This window comes from Myotis lucifugus, unplaced genomic scaffold (genome assembly GCF_000147115.1).
Source record: "Myotis lucifugus unplaced genomic scaffold, Myoluc2.0 scaffold_183, whole genome shotgun sequence".
NCBI classification, from domain to species: domain Eukaryota; kingdom Metazoa; phylum Chordata; class Mammalia; order Chiroptera; family Vespertilionidae; genus Myotis; species Myotis lucifugus.
The window spans coordinates 332,628-350,979 of record NW_005871231.1 but is presented as its reverse complement, the minus strand read 5'-3'; the positions used below and the strand labels follow the sequence as shown (position 1 = coordinate 350,979).

General features: G+C 50.0%; 1 protein-coding gene across 3 annotated transcripts in view; it reads left to right on the top strand.

The window, feature by feature from the left end:
* The first annotated feature begins 2,216 nt into the window (after positions 1 to 2,216).
* The window catches only part of HS3ST1 (heparan sulfate-glucosamine 3-sulfotransferase 1), a 29,331-nt gene continuing 13,195 nt past the window's right edge, over positions 2,217 to 18,352 (top strand). For all 3 annotated transcript variants that reach the window (XM_006096605.3, XM_023760465.1, XM_023760464.1), the window contains exon 1: positions 2,217 to 2,654. The gene's annotated coding sequence lies outside the window, so the exon portion shown is untranslated. The remainder of the gene's footprint in view (positions 2,655 to 18,352) is intronic.

Genomic DNA, 18,352 nt, shown 5'->3' with positions numbered 1-18,352 from the left:
GGCCAGTGATGTTCCCTACAACGTCATAGGTAAGGAGGAGATTCTATTTTCCGTCCTAAAAAGTGATTCCTGTCTAACTAAGTTCCTGTCCAGTGTTGAACCTACTGACAAATGCAACAATGTCCTTGAATACAATAGTAGCAAAGAGGCAAGCAGAGTGTAGGTCAGGCAGCCCAGTTGGGCAGGTGAGGTGTATTAAATTGTAGCCACGCATGGGTGCTAGGATTATACACTGAGAATGTGGGTGCGGGAAGTCATGACTGCGAGAAGAATTCTTGGGGATCATTGTGGTGGGTCAGAGTGTGCTGCTTTTGGAAGAGGTGCCCAGAGGCCGTGAAACCTAATCTTCATCCTCGATCCTCTGACTTGTCTCTCTCAGTTTCTCTCACCGACTGTCTAAAACCGTGAGGACCCAGAGTGCTGGGTGACCAAACCTTATATGCATTCCCCGAAGGGTCAAGTTTAATTACAGTTGTATTCTGGAGGCCCTGGCAGGTCACGAAGGAGACCCTCCGATACCTCCACGAGGACCCTCAGGCCCAGTCACCTGAGAGTGTCTGCTTGCACAGACTGGAGGGAAGATGTGCCTCATATCGTCGGTGCCAGTTCGTTGCCGGGCACTCATATTTTACTTTAGTTTTCCGCTTGCGGGCAGTTATCCCCTTTTAACTAGAATTACTGCTCCCTTCTCCTGATCCTGGACAAGAAGCCCTTTCTCCAGCCTTGTGGCCAGAGAACTTATGGTTTGTGCAATCCGAGTCGCAGAGCCAAAAAGATATTACTGATTGGGGTTACCAGCTAGGACCTTCATTCTTCTCATCAATGCAGAAAAGATGTGAAGGCCAAACAAATGAAAGCAAAGCAAAGTGGGACTTATGGGAGATGCATTCCAAGCAAGGGGTGGGCCAGTGGAGAGAGTCAATGGCCCTGCACTCCTGCTTACATGGTTTAAATGAGGTATTTTCTGGGTAGAGGCTTTGATTTGCATTCAGGGATGATTGACAGGAAAAGGCTCTGTCACAATATTCCTTCTGTGCATGTCCTTACCCATAATGCATATGGAAAAACCCACAAGGTGTGAGTGTGTGTCAAAACCTCAATGTAAATTTTATTATAATTAGTCCAGGGCCTTCCTAAGGTCTCATGGAGGTCATGTCATTTTCCTCTGAACTTGTGTCTGCTGGGTGCTGGGCCTCCCATAGAGAGGCGATGATGGTCTGATAGCTGCTAGCACGCCAGGGCAGGCCCCACCCCAGCTACTCAGGTAACTTCCTACCTAACAGGATGCCTTAGATGGGAGAGCGTTTTTTAAACTAAGCAAAGTTAATGAAAGACTTTCAAAACTCAAGTGACATATTTGAATTCTTCCAACTATTTATCTTCCACTATTTCAGATATGGAATCTCATCTAAAAAAATATACTGTTGTATTTTGATCTTTCTTTGGAATTTTTTAAAAACAAGTTTGATGACCTGCCTGAGCAGTGACTTGCTTTGCGTTGGGTAAGCGGGCAAGCAGGCAGCCCCGCTTCTCCAAGGAGATCCCAACCCCTAGCCCCTGGAAATCTTCCCTGTGCAGGTGAACTACTGAATGCTAGTCATTCTCATAGAAAACTCCCACCTACAGGAACGGGGGAGGGGCAGGGAGACCCCACTCCATGTCAGAGCTGAGGCTGCAATCCCGCGCACTAGCCAGGCAGAGCTGAATTCTCTGAGCTCTACTGGAAGATCCTCACCCACCGACCCACGCCGCCGAACGGGAGGGAGAGGGAGAGGAGGGGGAGGGCGTGTTCAATGGCGACAGGAGCGCTGGGGAGCCCGCTCCTCACTAGGATCCCGGCTCAGGCAGCCTTGCGGTGGGCGTCCCAGCCAGGCCCCGCGGTGAGCCGGAGAGGATGTCTCCCTCAGCTTCCCAGGCGGTGCAGGGAGAACCGGAGCCTAAGGTGGGTCACCGACCAGGCAGGGAAAACGCGGTGCAGACCCATTAGGAAGGGGCGCGGGTCCCGGGGACCCAGCGGGACTGGAGAGTGGGGAAGAGGTGGCCTCGGGGTTCGGACCTGCCCTTTCCCAGCAGGGTGAGGGAGTGAACCCGACACGCCAGTTTAGCAGCGAAGGCACAGTCACGCCACCCTCCACCTGCCCCACCCTCCCGCTGGAACTGCAACTCCATAAGCCCTCGCTCCATGGGGGCGGGGCCAATGCCTCCTATACCTGCCGATTGATGCCGAGCGCAGGGACTGGTCCCAAGGCACCGAGCGCTGAGCGGACGGCCCAGCACCCAGCGGGCCGGACTCGGGCAGCACCAGAGCGCGCCTGGCAGCAGTGGGCGCTCGCGATCTTCCTCTGCCCAACGCACTCTCCCCCAGGGCCCGGCCTCCTGCGTCCCCTCCTCCTGCTCCTGCTCCTCCTCCTGCTCCTCCCCTCGGAGGGACTCAGCTCCGAGCCTCCTGCCTGCAAAGTCGCCGGCGCGCGGGCTACAGCGAGAGGACGCCACAGCCAGCCGTGTCTCTGGGTGCCCGCGCCCCTTCTCTCCTGCCTATCCCGGAGTGTCCCGAACCTCGCTCCGCCGGCCACCGCTGCTCGACGGCACTGCCCATGGCCCAGCCCGAGAGCCGACTTCGGGGGCCGGACCTGCTGAACCGCAGCGCAGCTCAGGTTAGTGGCAAGACACCGGGCGCTCCAGGTGCTCCGACCTGGAGTCCGGGACTTAGTGACAGCTCAGGGCTCAAGGTGAGTCGGCTGGAGCAAGTGTAGTGAATGTAGGGGGACAAGGAAGGAGAGACGGGATTTTCCCATCCTCCTCACCTCCTGCCCTACCCCCGAGGCCCCCACCCCCAGCTCTGCAAGTCCGGAGGGACAGTTTATTCTTTGCTGGCAGGTCTCCGGGTTTCTGACTATTGTGCATTGGATGGTGTTTGCCTTAGCAGAGCGCAGAGCGGGAGGTTTCATCCTGGCAGCCGATGCTCCGTAGGACCATCAGGGAAAGCCGCCGGAGGGCAGAGCGCAGCGGACCCGGTACCCCTCGAGCTGGGAACTGGGGCGCGGATACAGTCAGCAAAAAGTCCTGAGGTCGAGGGAGCACCTGGGGTGGGGAAACCTTGTCCGGTTGAAGTGGAAAAGAGAAGGGGCATCTCCGAGGGGCGGGGATGCTTGGGAGCGGGGAGATTGGGGCTGCAGGCCTGAGAGTAAGTAGCCTCTTTCCCCACATGGCCATTATACACTATCTTGATTTTTCCTGTTACTTTTTACATCCCCCTCTTTTTTTTCTCTTTCTGCCTCTGTTTCTATTTCAAGCAACTTGGGTGGCGGCAGCGGATGAGGGTGAGGGGTGGCTGGGCGCCGACCCGCGGTGGGAGCCGGAGCCCCAGCTCCAAGGGATGGGCTCCCTCGAGGAGGCTGACTTCTCCAGGTGCGCTCCGGAGCCTGGAGACGGACCGCGCGCTGCTCCCCTGCTGGCCCCACCTGCCCGGGAACAGAAGGGAGAGCCCTGGATGGGCTGGGGAAGCGGCGGGATCAGGAGCCGGGCACAGGGCGTGCTAGGTGCCGCGGTTTGGGTTGGCGCTGTATGTCTTACCCCTCATGGACTCGCCAGGCACCTCCTTGAACCCGCGGGCCCCTCTATCCGGAGAGAGGGCGCAACCCTCCTCCTCGGGCCCCCTACTTTGCACGACCACTCGCATCCTTGCCTCGCCTTGCGCGAGTCTTGCTCCTCCCCCATCTTTATCCGCGGCTATTTTTATCCAGTACTTGCACCAAGATGCTTTGGGGGAGGGGGGCGATCGGGGAGGTGAGACCAAATCCACTGTCTTTGAATTGCGCTCCCAGAAGCGGTCCGCTGGCTTGCAGGGAGCAGCCGCCGGGAGCGGCCAAGGGATCACGGAGCAGCACAGTGCACCCGCTCCTCCTCCAGCCGCCGGAGCGCTGGGAAGCCGGTACCGCTGGCTCCGCGGCGCCGCCCGCTGCTCGCCCGCCGGGAGAGCCCGTCCCCTGCGCCCAGGCGCGGTGCTTCCAGGGCTTCTGTGGCAGCAGCCAGCGCGCACGCAGGCTTCTCTCCATCTGACTCATGAGTTCTTGCTTTGCAGCCAAATCTCACCTTAATTTGTTGAAACCCAATGACCAACTTCCACTCAAAGGTTAATTTCAGGAATTCCATCTTTAAAAAAAAAAAGCAGGGGAGACACCCCAGCTCCTGCCTCCCTGCGTTTTTAAAGCCCATCTTTCTGTGTCAGGAATGCTGATTCTGCTTTCTGCTTTCTCAGTAACAATTGGGAACAATCACCATCCGCCTGACCTAGTGAAATTCCAGGAGAGGGACGCTTCTGCGTTATGCTTTGTATTTCCAGGGCTTAGATGCGTTCCTCCCCTAGGACGGCAGAAATAGCACTTTGAAATGGACCACGCTGTTACGTAAGGTTTCCCCTAGCGCCAGGCAGAGCGAGAGCAACTTTGAAAGGAGCCTCTCCTGGAGTCAGGAGGGCTCTCTAACTCTGCCAGCGGAGTTTGACAAGGGTGCGGACTTTGTGACTAAGCACCCCTAAGCCCGCAGTGAATTACGACAGTAGCTTGACTGAGGGTCCCTTCCTGAGGATTCTGGAGCATTTATTCTGGGCTGCCTGGTGAGCAAGACACTGTAACTTTAAGATGGGAGATTTCCTTTCTGTTTTGGAAAACTGGTGAGAAAGTGGTACCTTGAGCTTGCGGATGGGAGCAGGAAACCCCCAGGCTCTAGGCTCGGTGGGCGAAGCCTCCAGTCCTGTGCACAAAGCAGTGCTTTGCACAGTGTAGGTGTCTGGGAACCCTGTGCTTGGGCTCCACAGTCTAGTTGGGGCTTGTGCTTTTGTTGCCAAAAGAAGAAACTCTTTCGCTGGAAAAGTCCCCCAAGCTCTTGAAAGAAAAGGTAATGCGGATGTTTGTCTTGAATGAAAATGTGCTGGTGATTAGAAAGGGGCCAAGAAGATGGACTGGCTGGTGGGAAATGGCCTGATCAGTGCCCCTGCTTTTCCCAGACCACGGCATTCACCCGGACTGGCACATGCCAGCCTGGAGTACTAAGTCATGTTCTCTCTGTTGAGGCTAGAGTTTGGAGGGGGTGGGGGAGGGGGGTGGAGGGAAGACTAACATGTGTTGATGTCCCAATGGAACTGAGCCTGGATCCAGGGTCATGGCCCAGGCACCAGGTTCCAGGCCGTGCCTCTCAGCCAGGGAACCTCCCTGAGAGACAGTCCTGGAGGAGTGAGGAGTTATAGCTTTCTAGCTGCTGGTGGGAGGGGCAGGAACTTTCCAGCTCTTGTAGAAGCCATAACTTTCCGGCTGGTATTGGGGAAGACCTGGGTTGCTCCCCATCACTTTGGGGTAACTGTCGATCTTCTTTCAAATCGCAATAATGGCCCAGTGCTGTCTACCGTGGCTGCCCTTTTCCAGTGTGTGTGTGTGGGGGGGGGGGGGGAGGGATGCCAGGGTGCAAGCTGAATTTGGAGGCCACTTCTTTCCCCCACATCCTAGGTAAATGTCTTTTCCTCCTTCTGAACTTTGGATTCTTCTTCTGTAACTCAGAGATTGAAAGATTATTATGAGAAAGTGAGATCATGCATGTGAAGAGCATTTTGCTGATTCTAAATGTGCAGGCTATTTGCCTTTCCTACAAACCTGATTCTGTTTGTTGCAATGCTCACTGTAGTCTGCATGTGTCTGTGTGGATTACATAGTCTAAATGGAGAGGATTTCACACAAGGTGCCAGGATCTCCTTGTGAGCGATCTACCTGAAACCCACCAGCACCAGGCTTCTCAGGCCATTACTTTCTTGGTTTTAGGATCAGAGTAAAATGCTTTAGAGGTTTGTTTTTTCTTTTTCTTTTTAGCTTAATGCACTTCGAATGTCTTAAGATAACATATTTTTGGAGGAAGGGGCCTGCTACTGATTCATCAGAAAAGAAGGAAAGTTGCAGATGAGTGTATCCATTGGAGAAAAGTGACACATGACCAGTTTGGGGAGATGACCCGGGCCTCCCTTATCTAAATCTGTCACTGGCATAAAGTACTGGCTCTTGATGGCCTTTTCAGCCTTGTTCAGTTTGTCCCCAGCACATAGCTAAGTGCCGGGCACCTAATCGATGTCTGATAAGTATTTCTGAAATCACGAACGGATGCTTGAACTGCATCTTCACGGCATCCCTGGGCTGTGCGCAGGCAGATGGCATCCTTTCTATTTTTAAAGATTTGGAATCTGCAGATCAGAAACGTTAATGAACATTCTGAAGGTACAAAGGGTTCCAGACTGAAGTTCAGGTCTGCCTGTTCTCATTCTGCACCTGTGCTGGCTCGCCCTCCCTGCCCCCGCCACCGAGAGTCCTCCGAACCCAGGGGGACTTTTGCGCCATGGAAGGTGCCCAGCGACCAAGGAGCGCTCTTATTCAGGGGGCACAGCCTTCCTTTCCGGGAGAGACTTTCTAGTGGCCGTGGACTCCTTCTGCTTGTCTATATCTCCACGCCCCGAGCCAGGGCGCCATGAGTGATCCCACCTGGGACCTAGAGCCTTGAGGGATGAGCTAAAGGACACAGGGCAGTGGGGTGCTTACTGACCACCGTGGGTCATGAATCAAGTGGCATGTGCAGCTGCACAGGTGTCCTGGGGTGTCTCGGGGTGTCCCAGGGGTGCAGGTCTGTGGCGTGAACCTGGCATGTTCCTTCGTGCCTAGGTTCCCTCATCCTTCTCATTTTCCAAGCCTGGCCCTGCAGCCTCTCATCAATCCCTGGAGGTAATTGGTCTCCAAGTAAACTTGCTTTCTCTCTGCGTTAGCCTGAGCTGTCACGAGCGGACGCCCAGCCTCTCACGATTCATCTCCAGGCCTGCCTCTGGCGTGAGGCATTCTTGGCTTCCTCTACCCACAGGGAATAAGCGCCTAGCTTTTTCGGGCCATTAGAATAATACTTAGGGGCCATAATTTGTCAATAGTTATGTGGAACCATGAGAGTTCTAGAGAAAGGGATACATTATTCTTCCAAGGAATAGCCTGAATGTAAAGGAAATAGATCCCAGTGGGCATTTTTTCTTTAGTTTTTTTCCTCTGTGTTGCATGTTTTCTGGTTGCTTTCCAGCAGGGGTCGCAAACTCAAATGCATTTCAGTGGCCCAGCAAGTAATAACCTTGGAAACAGGCCCGGGCTTGAGCCTGGGCCTGAGCCTGGGGACAGGGGGTGCTATGGCTCCGATCCATCACAGGGGTTCCCAGTGGGGCCTCAGGCCCCATTTTGCCAGATCTGGGGTGTGTGTGTGTGTGTGTGTGTGTGTGTGTGTTTTCAGGATAGTCTGTAAGTTCACAATTTTACATAGAACCTACTGACTTTCAAGTACCCGCAGCTAATTCAATATTTTAAAGTAATACCAAATGGGCCAAACAAAACACCTATGTAGGTAGGCCTCCTATTTGTCCCAAGGACCCCCAATATGCAGCTTCTGGTTTTGGTGGCTAGAGAAGAAATTGGTTGTAATGTGAGACTTAGCGAAATCAGTTACCCAGAATATCAAGGCAAGATTGTGCTGGGCATGCAGTGTAGACTGTGTTCCAGTGAGCAACCTTCCCATTTACAGATGTGTGCAGTGTTCCTTTCTCTGCCCTAATGAGTAGTTACAAGGATCAAATGTATCCCATTAACATGTGTTTATTGAGTTGCAACCATGTACCAGTGATGTTCTGCTCACTGGGGACACCCTAAGGAGTAAAACAGGGGGTGCCCTTGTTCATATCTTCTCATGGAAGAGACAGATACGAGCGAGATGGATAAGTAACATCTACCCCATGTTAGATAGTGATGTGCCACGGATAACAGTAAGTTGCTGGGGGGGTGGTCATAGGAAGGGTCAGGGGGTTGGGGTAAAACTAGGGATCGCAGAGTTCAGTCTCTGAGTCGATATAACCAAAGTCAAGTTTCATGGTCCCACAGGAAAGGTTTTCAGGTGTGGGAGTTTGGACCTTTGATTATATTCTGGGAGTCGCTATTGTGGGTAAACTGGTGATAACTGACTATACTCTTAATTTCAATGAGATTGATGATTGAGCACATTATTGAGCACATGTGCCAGTCCCTGGATTAAGTGCTGGAATACATTAATAAACAAAACCAACAGGGCAAGCTCTCTAGGAAATGATAGACCAGCATGGAAAACATTAATACATGATCCCAAACAAGTAGATTACTAAGGTGAGTGAGGAGTGTGGGAAGGAGGTCTTTACTATTGAATTTTGACTTTCAGAACTCTGACATTCAGCATCTTTTATAACTTAAAAAAATATATTTTAGAGAGAGGAAGTTTGGGAAGAGAGAGAGGGAGAGACATTGATGTGAGAGAGAAACATCTATTGGTTGCCTCCCCTACCTGCCCTGACCTGGGATTGAACCTGCAACTTGGGTATATGCTCTAACTGGGAATTCAGCCCACTAACTTTTGGTGTTTGGGCGGATGCTCCAACCAACTGAGTCACAGTGGCCAGAGCTTCATCGTGTTCTTAACTAAGCACCCGATTAGTACCAGGAACTGTTTAGGTATGTGCTCCTCAACTTGAAGTCGGCACCCTATCATTAGTAAAGATATATTTTTTAAGCTTTAATCTCTTTAGCTGGCAAAGACTTTTTTAATTAAGAAATTTCGTTTTTGCATCACGAAAATGAAGTATTTAAAAAATGTGTTGTCTGTGTGGAAGGTACTTACGCCCTTGAAACTCTGATACACCCTGTCTCAGCTCTTCCCCGGGCGTTGCTGTTGAGTGTTGTTGCCAGGGAGGTTGTGCACGAGGTAAAACATAGCTCTTGTTCTTGAGGGACCTGCAGCCTAGCGTGGCAGTCAGATGAGCTGCGAGTTTTACCTGTGAGGGGTCAGTGCATGATGGTTGGGCCTCTGCCTGTGCATTGGGCAGACCTTTCCCGAGACCCCATCCCTTCCAGTCACCACTGCTTTCTTTCATTGCAACACATTCTTCCTCGGCAGGCCTTTGTACAATAGTATTTACCTTGTTACTTCATGGGGCCCCCTGGCTACTATCCCTCACTCCCCCTTCAGAGTAGGTGCCCTCTGAGAGCAGGATGTGGACGGGGTGTTGTTTCTGACACCAGCTTCTGGAACACTGTGTCTGTGCTCCTAGTAGTTAGTAGCTCAGAAAATAAACAGGAGGATGCATTTCTGCCTGGGAGAATTTGGGAAGGCTTCAAGAGGGAAGAAATAGCCCTAGCCGGTTTGGCTCAGTGGATAGAGTGTCAGCCTGCGAGATCCCAGGTTCAGTTCCAATCAATGGTACATGCCCCGGTTGCGGGCTTGATCCCCAGTAGGGGGCGTGCAGGAGACAGCCAAGCAATGATTCTTCTCATCACTGATGTTTCTATCTCTCTCTCCCTTCCTCCCTGAAATAATGAAAATAATTTTTTTTAAAAAAAGAGGGAAGAAATATTTAAGGAAAGAGAGGGGCATGGAAATACAAGCTGAAAAAGGATGATGAAACAGAGTCAAAATTGGGGGTGTCCCCAAGTCGAGAACTCATTTGTCTGTTTCAGGGATTCTCAGTGCAGTCAGCCCATTCACACAAGCCTGCACTGAGTAGTTTCTGGCCATGCAAAAGCACTTTGCTTATGAAAAGAATGAAACCAATGAAAGAAGAGTGAAAAAAAGAATAAAAAGGATGAAAATGGCAATTCCTTACTTTTATATAGTGTGATAATACCCACCGTCCATCTCCTTTTCCTCCTCAACTCAGTCCTTCAAGGGAGAGGGAAGCTTGGAGCCTCTCCATGTTCTGCTTAAGGAAACTGAGGTCTGGAAGTGAAGGCCTTTTCTCAGACCTTCAGAACGAAGGCTGCAGACCCCGGACCCAGGGCCCGGACTCTCCACCTGCCTCGAGAGGTCAGCTCAAGGTGGAGGCTCCTGAGATCCCGGGAGGACCGAGTGGCCCACATTTTCTATAAGCGGAGAGACATATTTAGATTTAAAACACTTCCCTTTGTCCTTTTATTCATCAGGAACTTCCATTTCAGCACTTTCCATGCTGCATTTTGTGTCTTGTTGAATTTCCCCTAGAATTCCTGCAGATTAGGTACACCGCGCGGTAGATGGTTTTATGTAAATGTCCTCACTCTTTCCTTTAGGAGAGTAAATCAGAGTCCTGTATCAGCAGTTAAAATACAGGGGAGGAAGGTGGATTGCAGATGCAGCTGAAATGAAAAGCAAGCTCGCCTAGCTGTGCTCAGAAAAAGAAACCCTTCAGTGGCTCGGAGAGAAAGCGCTGAGCGCTTCCTCCGGAAAACTTGCTTGCACTTTCCTTAAATGATGTCTTAAACCAGATTTTTCTCTGCGTCCTGAGTGGGAAGGAGGGAGAAGGTATCAATGACAGGTTTCCGATTAGATTTTGGAGTTATTCATGTGGGGAAAGACATGGCTTTCAAAGTCACATCTGTTAGAATTTTTCATCTCCTGCTTACTGACTGTATCTTCCTGAGAAATAGACAGTCTTTCTAGGGCCTCACTTTTTTCTACATTCTAATGAGGATTAAAGGGGGCTGCCAATATGAAGTGGGTAGCATAATACTCAAGAAAACTTAGGAGTTGCTAGATTTACCAAATAAATATAGGGGACACCCAGTTCAATCTCAATTTCAGATCAACAGCATAGAATGTTTTAGTACAGGTCTATCCAAGACACTAAATATTAAGAAATTACTTATTGTTTTCTGAAATTTAAATTTAATGGAAAGTCCTGTAGTTTCTTAAACATCACTATTCTTTTTAAAAAATAGTTTTTAAAATATGTTTTTACTGATTTTTCTGAGAGAGAGAGAGAGAGAGAGAGAGAGAGAGAGAGAGGTGAGAGAGAAACATTGATTGATTGTCTTGGGAATGCACCTGACCTGGGATTGAGCCCTGACCTTGGATCAAACTGGTGACCTTTCAGTGCACAGGACAATGCTCCACCAACTGAGCCACACCAGCCATGGCAAACATCCCTATTCTTGTGGTGACAGTTCTGAGAGCTATTACTTTGGGGAAAGTTCTAGAACCCTAAAAAGTTAGAGAGGATAGAGTCCAGTAATCTTGAAGGTGAAACGACTTAGACAGGGTCTGGTCGAAGGAGAAAAGGAAGGGTCATTTGCTCTGATGAGCTATGTAGCAGATCAGAGCAAGGCAATCTTACCTTTTTGCTGAAAGAAGCAAAAGAATTGTGGACCAAATCAGAATGTTCAGTGCCTTTAATAAGTGAGCCAGATTCTCTCCCAGGCCTGGAAGGCATGCACAGGTTATTCCCAGCACCCTCTGGAAGAAGGTATTTTGAACCCGTGAGGCCACCAGGGCAGCATTTGGCCCGCTAAGGCAGCACCTCATCTCTGAAGGGCCGGATGTGGAAAGACGAGGCTCACACAACGGCCCCAGTGAGTTCGCTGAAGGGGAGCTTTGTGCTTTGCAAACTCACACCTGCAATTGCTCCCTCCTCCTTGAACCCAAAGCTTATAAAGCTGTTAGAGGGCCTTTCAGACTGGCTCCTCCCAAGTCCATGACCTCAGGTTGTAAAGTTGAGTCCCAGGTTTCCCCTAAGGCTTCTGGAGTTTGTTGTTATGAGGGTGGCTGTGAAATGGTGTGTTTCCATTCCAGGTAGTAACCTGGTGAGGGATTAAGTTAACAAGACTTTTGTTGCATGCGGACTTTTCCAAAGAAGAGTTTTGTGCTTTCTTCGGTAGTGAGATATGGCTTCTGCCGAAATAACCAGTTTTTGTTGCATATAATATTACTAACCCCTCATGTAACCTGAGCTGCTTCCTAACGATGTATTCATGTGGAATATGGACCAGAAAGAAGGCAAAACTGTCTAATGGTTAGCGTGCAGGCTGCACCAGCCTGAGAGATCCGGTAGAGTCCACTTTGCGACTTCTCAGCCACATAACAAGAGGTGAGTCACTTCTCATCTTTGAGCCTCAACTTCCACATCTGCAGAATGGACATAATTAAAATTATAGCAGAGGGTCACTTAGCAATGTATTAAAACAAAGTTATGTCAAACATTTACAGGGCGCCTGGCTCACTGTCAGCATTAAAAGAAAAAGGTGCTACTAATGAGATGACAGAAGCAATGTCAGCCTCTAGATTGCAAACTCAGTGTCACATCACAGAGACCACAGACTGGAACTCATGCATGGAATTCATCATATTCGTGGGAGAGTGTCTGAGTCCCGTGCCCTTTGTGTCTTTAAGTCTTCATTTATATCATTCAAGCCAACCTCATGCTTTCATTTTCTGGATCAAAAGATTAGAAGGAGCAATGTAGAAAAGGGATGAAAGACACAAAGAACAGAGAAAGAAAGGGAGGGAGAGAGGGAGAGATCCAGGGTAAGAGGGCAGGGGCGAAAAGAAAACAGAAGAGAAGATGGGAAAACTACCCCAAGCAGACCAAAGTTTTGAAGAACATGGAAATCCAGTGACATTTAGTAGCAAGGCCTGCGTTGGGATTTCCTCATTAAATCCTCTGATACAGTCATTTAAGTAAGTCCACACCCTCTCCCCTTCCCCAGGCTTCTCAGGACTCCAACGTCAAGCCCCTGACCTCGAGGGAAGGGCACTGAGTCTGTAATAGTGAAACTGGGAAGAATATGGGATGTGATGTAAGCAGTGTTCTTCCATGGCATAACATCACCAGTAAAAGCTGAAGACAAGGGACCCATGTGCCATATTGTGCTGGGATTGGCCATGGTGCTCCTTGTTCTCCTCGGACTTTCAGACGATTGGTTGTTTCTTTTGGCTTGGTTGTAATTTTCCACGTATTCACCATCAGCTCTTACTAGAGAGCTTTTTAGGGAGAGATCTCTCCCTCCCTGACTCCTTCCTGTGAAATGCTGACCCCCTCCTGATCCCTGAGCCCCATCCTCACACACATGCCAGGAAAGGGCTGTTTCTGGGAGGCCTGAGCATCCCTGGGCCCCGATCAGGGAGGAGTACCTGGGGACTCAGTCCCCGCTCCCAAAGGGTGAGTATCATTCGAGGTATTTGGCACTGGGGAAGTGACTTTGTTTTCACAAATCTTGGTTTCCTTACCTGCTGAATGGAATTATACTCCCTTCTGATTTTTTGCTGGGAGAATCACATGCTATAATGTACACCAAACACCCATTTGAGAGCCTGGTACTGACTGTCCATAACACAGCCCTTAGTAGTCCTCATTAACTTTTCTCTCTGATAAACCTGATTTTGTTTGAAAAGCAGATCAAGAATGCCATTACAGATCCAGATGTGGGGTGTCTTCTAGTCCCCTCTGTCCATCTGGCTGCTGGCTGTCCAGCAGCGAGAGGGCCATGGTGTGCCCCGGCAGCCTCCCTCATCTGCTCTAGGGTGGGAAGAGAGCGAGGTTGGGAGACTCTTTTCTTTTCATCAGGAAAGGAAATCTTTCTCAAAAGCCTGTAGGTCCCATCACCCAAAAATTAGGCCATATGTTCACAGGCCAAAATCACAGAAGGGGAAACTGAGACCCACAGACATTTGAAACAGTGGGAGAGGACGGTTAGTGGAATACAGCAACCCTGAAATGATCTCTTGTCCCCTTGAGCAACTATTTACATTCATGCTTGTACACTGCAATGTGCTGGATCCTGCTCAGCTTTAGGTCTGTGTTATCACTGGCCTCACCTGAAATACAACTTCATATTCTTCTGGTTTCCCCTTTTTTCCTCCCCAGTTTTGTAACTTGTGGGCAAAAGTATGTTTACAGTTGTTCATATGGAAAATAATGCAATAATCCTATATAATAAAAGCCCAGCGACCAAAACAGTGGAATGACCAGAATGACCAGAGACCAGAACTACCGGCCCCTCGCTCAGGCTGGCCCTGCCCCGCAGCGGGGAACCCCACCCCAATTGGGGGCATGGTTGGCCTACAAACCCCCGGCAGCCCCTCGCCCAGGCTGGCCTTGCTCCCCTGGGGGATCCCCACCCTGATCGGGGGCGTGGCTGGCTTGCAAACTGCCCATGGCCGCTCACCCAGGCCGGCCCTGCCCCCTAGCAGGGACCCCCACTCCGATCAGTGGTGTGGCTGGCATTAAAACCCCTGATGACCCTTGCCCTGGCTGGCCCTGCCCCCCATTGGGGACACCCACTCTGATCTGGGGCTCCCATCAGGGAAGGCCAGCTCGCCCCCACCTGGGTACCAGGCCTCTATCCTATATAATAATCCTATATAATAAAAGGGCAATATGCAAATTCACCCTAATGGCAGAACAGCCAGAACAACTGCTGGACCAGTCACTATGAGGCACACTGACCACCTCTTGGTCCCTTTCCCCGGCCAGCAGGCTTTGATCACCTGATGGCAAACGGGAAACTGGAGTTGGGTGGTGGAGTATGCAGGCGGCGCCAGGCCAAGGTCCTGCTGGTCACCCTACACACAGAGGGCGACCCGCGGTTGGGGCAGGGCTGGCGAGCAGGTGGGAACAGTCAACCTCTCGGTCCCTTTCCCAGGCCATCAGGCACCGATCACCGGATGGCGAATGAGGAACCGGGATGGGTGGTAGCAGGGGGTGGGGCTGCTGCAGACTGCCAGGGAAGATGGCCCTGATAGCAGGCCAGGCCTAGGGACCATACCCACATACGAATTTCATGCGCTGGCCCTCTAGTTAATCTTACCTAATAATAGTCAAACATGTAAATTGACCGTCCTTCCGCTACGCTCACCAGCCAATCAGGAGAGTATGCAAATTAACCCAACAAAGATGGCGGTTAATTTGCATACACAGGCGCAGAGCAAAGACTGAAGGCTCCGGCCGGAGCAGTGAAGACTGAAGGCTGAAGAGGTTTCACTTCTCCACTGCGGCCGAAGCTAAGACCTGGGTCCTGGGCACCGGAGGAAAACCAGTGCCGGCAGCCAGGGGAAGGAAGGCCTATTGCACGAATCTCTTCATGCAATGGGCCTCTAGTAAATAATAATACAAGACTAAACTCTTTCATGTACTCACAACTGTAAATCTACTTTTGCCCACCCCTTTATTTCTCTGATAATCTCTCCTCCAGACCTGAGTGATCTTTGAAAACCATCATCAGGCCCCTGACCTTTCCCCTGATGCAGAATGTCCCACAGATCCCCATTATTTACAGGATCAGGAATCTTCACCCAGAAGGTATCTGAGTTCAGATACTCCACTGTATGACCATATCCCCTTGGGAAAGGTTACAATCACTCTAAACCTCACATATTCCTCATGATTTTTAAATTATATATATATATATATATATATATATATATATATATATATATATATATATATATGGTGTTTGTTTGTTAACCCTAACCCGAGGGTATTTTTCAATTAATTTTTAGAGAGAGTGGACAGAGAGAGAAACATTGATGTGAAAGAGACACATCGATTGGTTGCCTCCCACATGCGCCCCTACCAGGGCCAGGGTCGAGCCTGCAACCGAATTGAACCCTTGACTGGAATCAAAGCCCAGACCCTTCAGTCCATGGGCCAATGCTCTATCCACTGAGCCAAACCGGCTAGGCCTAATTATATATTTTCATACCCTTATTTAATCTGTTTCAGTAGATTAAATTCTAAGAGGATGGGGACGTAGTCGAGAGCTCCCAAACCTGGGTCAAACCTGAACCAGTGCCTGGCACCAAGAAATACTTGTTGAAAAAAATACTCTAAGGGCCCAGTGCCCTCTTTTTCATAGAGTCCTCAGGATTAAATGCGGTGATTCACACAGAGCGCTGCAGGCACTCGGGGGAGCTCAAAACGGCTCATCTTTGCCTGCTTTGTTTCATAGTAAAAGTCACGATGGAATTCAAGTCCCACAGCCTGGCAGGCGCATCCTCATCTTCCAGGCATCATCTCTCCCCATCCTCCCTGCTTTGCACACAACTCATATTCTGACCTCAGGGCCAACACCCCTTGTTCCCGGATAAGCCTGGAATGTGGACATTCCCCCACTTTACACATGCTGTTCCCTCCGCCTCGCATCCTGCACCTGTGCCCTTTCTCCTCCGGGTCGGAATGTGGTGTTCTTTCAGGTCTGTCTTGGATGCTCTCCCGATCCACCTCCTCCCCGGCCCGTGATAAATAACGGTGCGCTTCGTGGCACCGGGCATGGACGAGGGCTGCACTTTCCTTCCTATGGGAAGGTCAGAGTGGCTGTGACTTTCTGTGGTTAAGAAAGCTCAAGTGCGTCCCAGCCTGGAGCTTTAAGAGGTGCTCTGCGTTGCAAGTTCTAGTCCCTCTGGCACAGCGACCTGCACTCTTCAGCTCAGTGAGTGAGCACAGCCCTGCCACCAGCCCTTGGGGAACCAGCAGCCAAAGGGCATAGGCACTGAGCTATGGGTGTTTATCTCAGCTTCACCCGGCGTGGCTGCAGTCAGGCACTGAATTTTCTGTTGTCCTGGGAGGCTCCTCACCTCACAGGGGACATGGTTAGGATGATGTGGGCTTGGCTCCAGAACAGGACAAACCAGGGCTCCCCCGCCTTGTGCCTGATCCAGGATCTTCGGCACGATTGCCAAATGAACTGCGGCTTGAGGTGGTGACGGGGTGAAGAGTCTCAGGTCCTGGGAGTAGGGAGTGGAAATACCATCATTATATCTAGAAACACCAGTCTTCCCTGAATGGAGGGTGACTGGGCTCAGGTTCCCAGAGCTCAGATGGGCAGCCAGGCTTTGTTGCCCCACTCAGGGGTCAGAGTGACCTGAGAAAATGTTCTCTGGGCAAAGTCAATGTCAGCCTGTGTCCCGTCCTTTCCAGAACTCTCTCATGGTGATTTCCCCGGCTTTGCAGGCCCCTGCTCCAGGGTCATGTCTATGGTTGTGGTCTTGAAGGAGGAGGCTGCCTCTGTCTGTGTCCGAGCCCCCACCACTCTGGTTCCCAGGCCGACTGGCCCTGCTGAGGTGAAGTCCCCTGTGTTCAGAATTGCCCTCACCTGCTGCCTTTTCTTACTCAAATGTACTTTATGGGCCAGCTTGTTTCAAATAGTAAATAAGTATTATTTTAAAAGTATAAAGCATGAATCATCCAGAAAGAATAATTGACCAGTCTGGAGATGGTTTACCATGACACGTAGACACATATTTAATCAGATGACATTGAAACTGTAAGAAAAGTTAACAGGAGGTCCCGGCGATGGCTGTGTCAAGTGCAGTACCCAGTGGTGTTCCGAATGGATTAGGTGGCATTTAAAGATGGCAAGATGAATAAGATAATAAGGCAGGCAGCCCTGTTTAAAGTAAATTCATTCTGGATAAGTTAAAGCTTGTGTCAGAGGGAAATGAAATGCTAATTCCTTTTGCAGAAACTGGAGCTTAAGACTTTAGGAATATTTAACTTGAGTACTATTTTTATAAATTTTCAAGTAAAGGACAAAGAGAAATCACAGTCGTGTGTGGGGTGGAGGATAACGCTATGTGCTATGGCCTTATCCAGGGCTATGGCATGAACGGCAACGGTTAATTCCAAAAAGGATAAAATTCAGGCAATGTAACACCAAGACCAGATACGATCCGTGTTTTCATTGCTTCCATGCCTGTCTCCCGTCAGCTCCTCGCAGGCAGGGATGTGTGAGTCAGTGTTTCACCCCCGTGCCGTTCACCGTATGCGTCAGTACTCAGGGCTCACTGAAATGTCTCTTTGTAAATGATCAGGTTAAACAAGGACACACATATCCAAAGGAAAGACTAACAGAAGCCCTTGGGCCAAACCTGTGGTTGCCACGATTTTCCATTACCTTGCCCCAACTTGCAGCCTGTACGCAGCATCGCTGGGCTTCAAGGGCAGGACTTTGTGCTTCGTCTTGTTGCCATGGTGCTTTTCTCTCTACTGTTTTCTTCTTCTTTTTTTCTTTTTTTTTTCACCCCTGCCTTGTATCCCCCTCCCTTTTGGCAACCATCAGCTTGTTCTCTGTATCTATGGATCTGTTTCTGTTTTGTTTACTTTATTCATGTGTTTTGTTTTGTTAGATTCCTCATATAAGGGATATCAGATGGTATTTGTCTTTCTCCCTCTGACTTGTGTCACTTAGCCTAATACCCTCTATATCAGTGGTTCTCAACCTTCCTAATGCCTTGACCCTTGAATACAGTTCCTCATGTGGTGGTGACCCCCAACCATAAAATTATTTTTGTTGCTACTTCATAACTGTAATTTTGCTAATGTTATGAATCGAAATGTAAATATCTGATATGCCGGATGTATTTAGGCGACCCCTGTGAAAGGGTCGTTCAACCCCAAAGGGGTCGCAACCCACAGGTTGAGAACCACTGCTCTAGGTCCATCCATATTGTTGCAAATGGCAAGATTTCATTCTTTATTATGGCTGAGTAATATTCCACTGTGTGAAATATGAGATCTTTA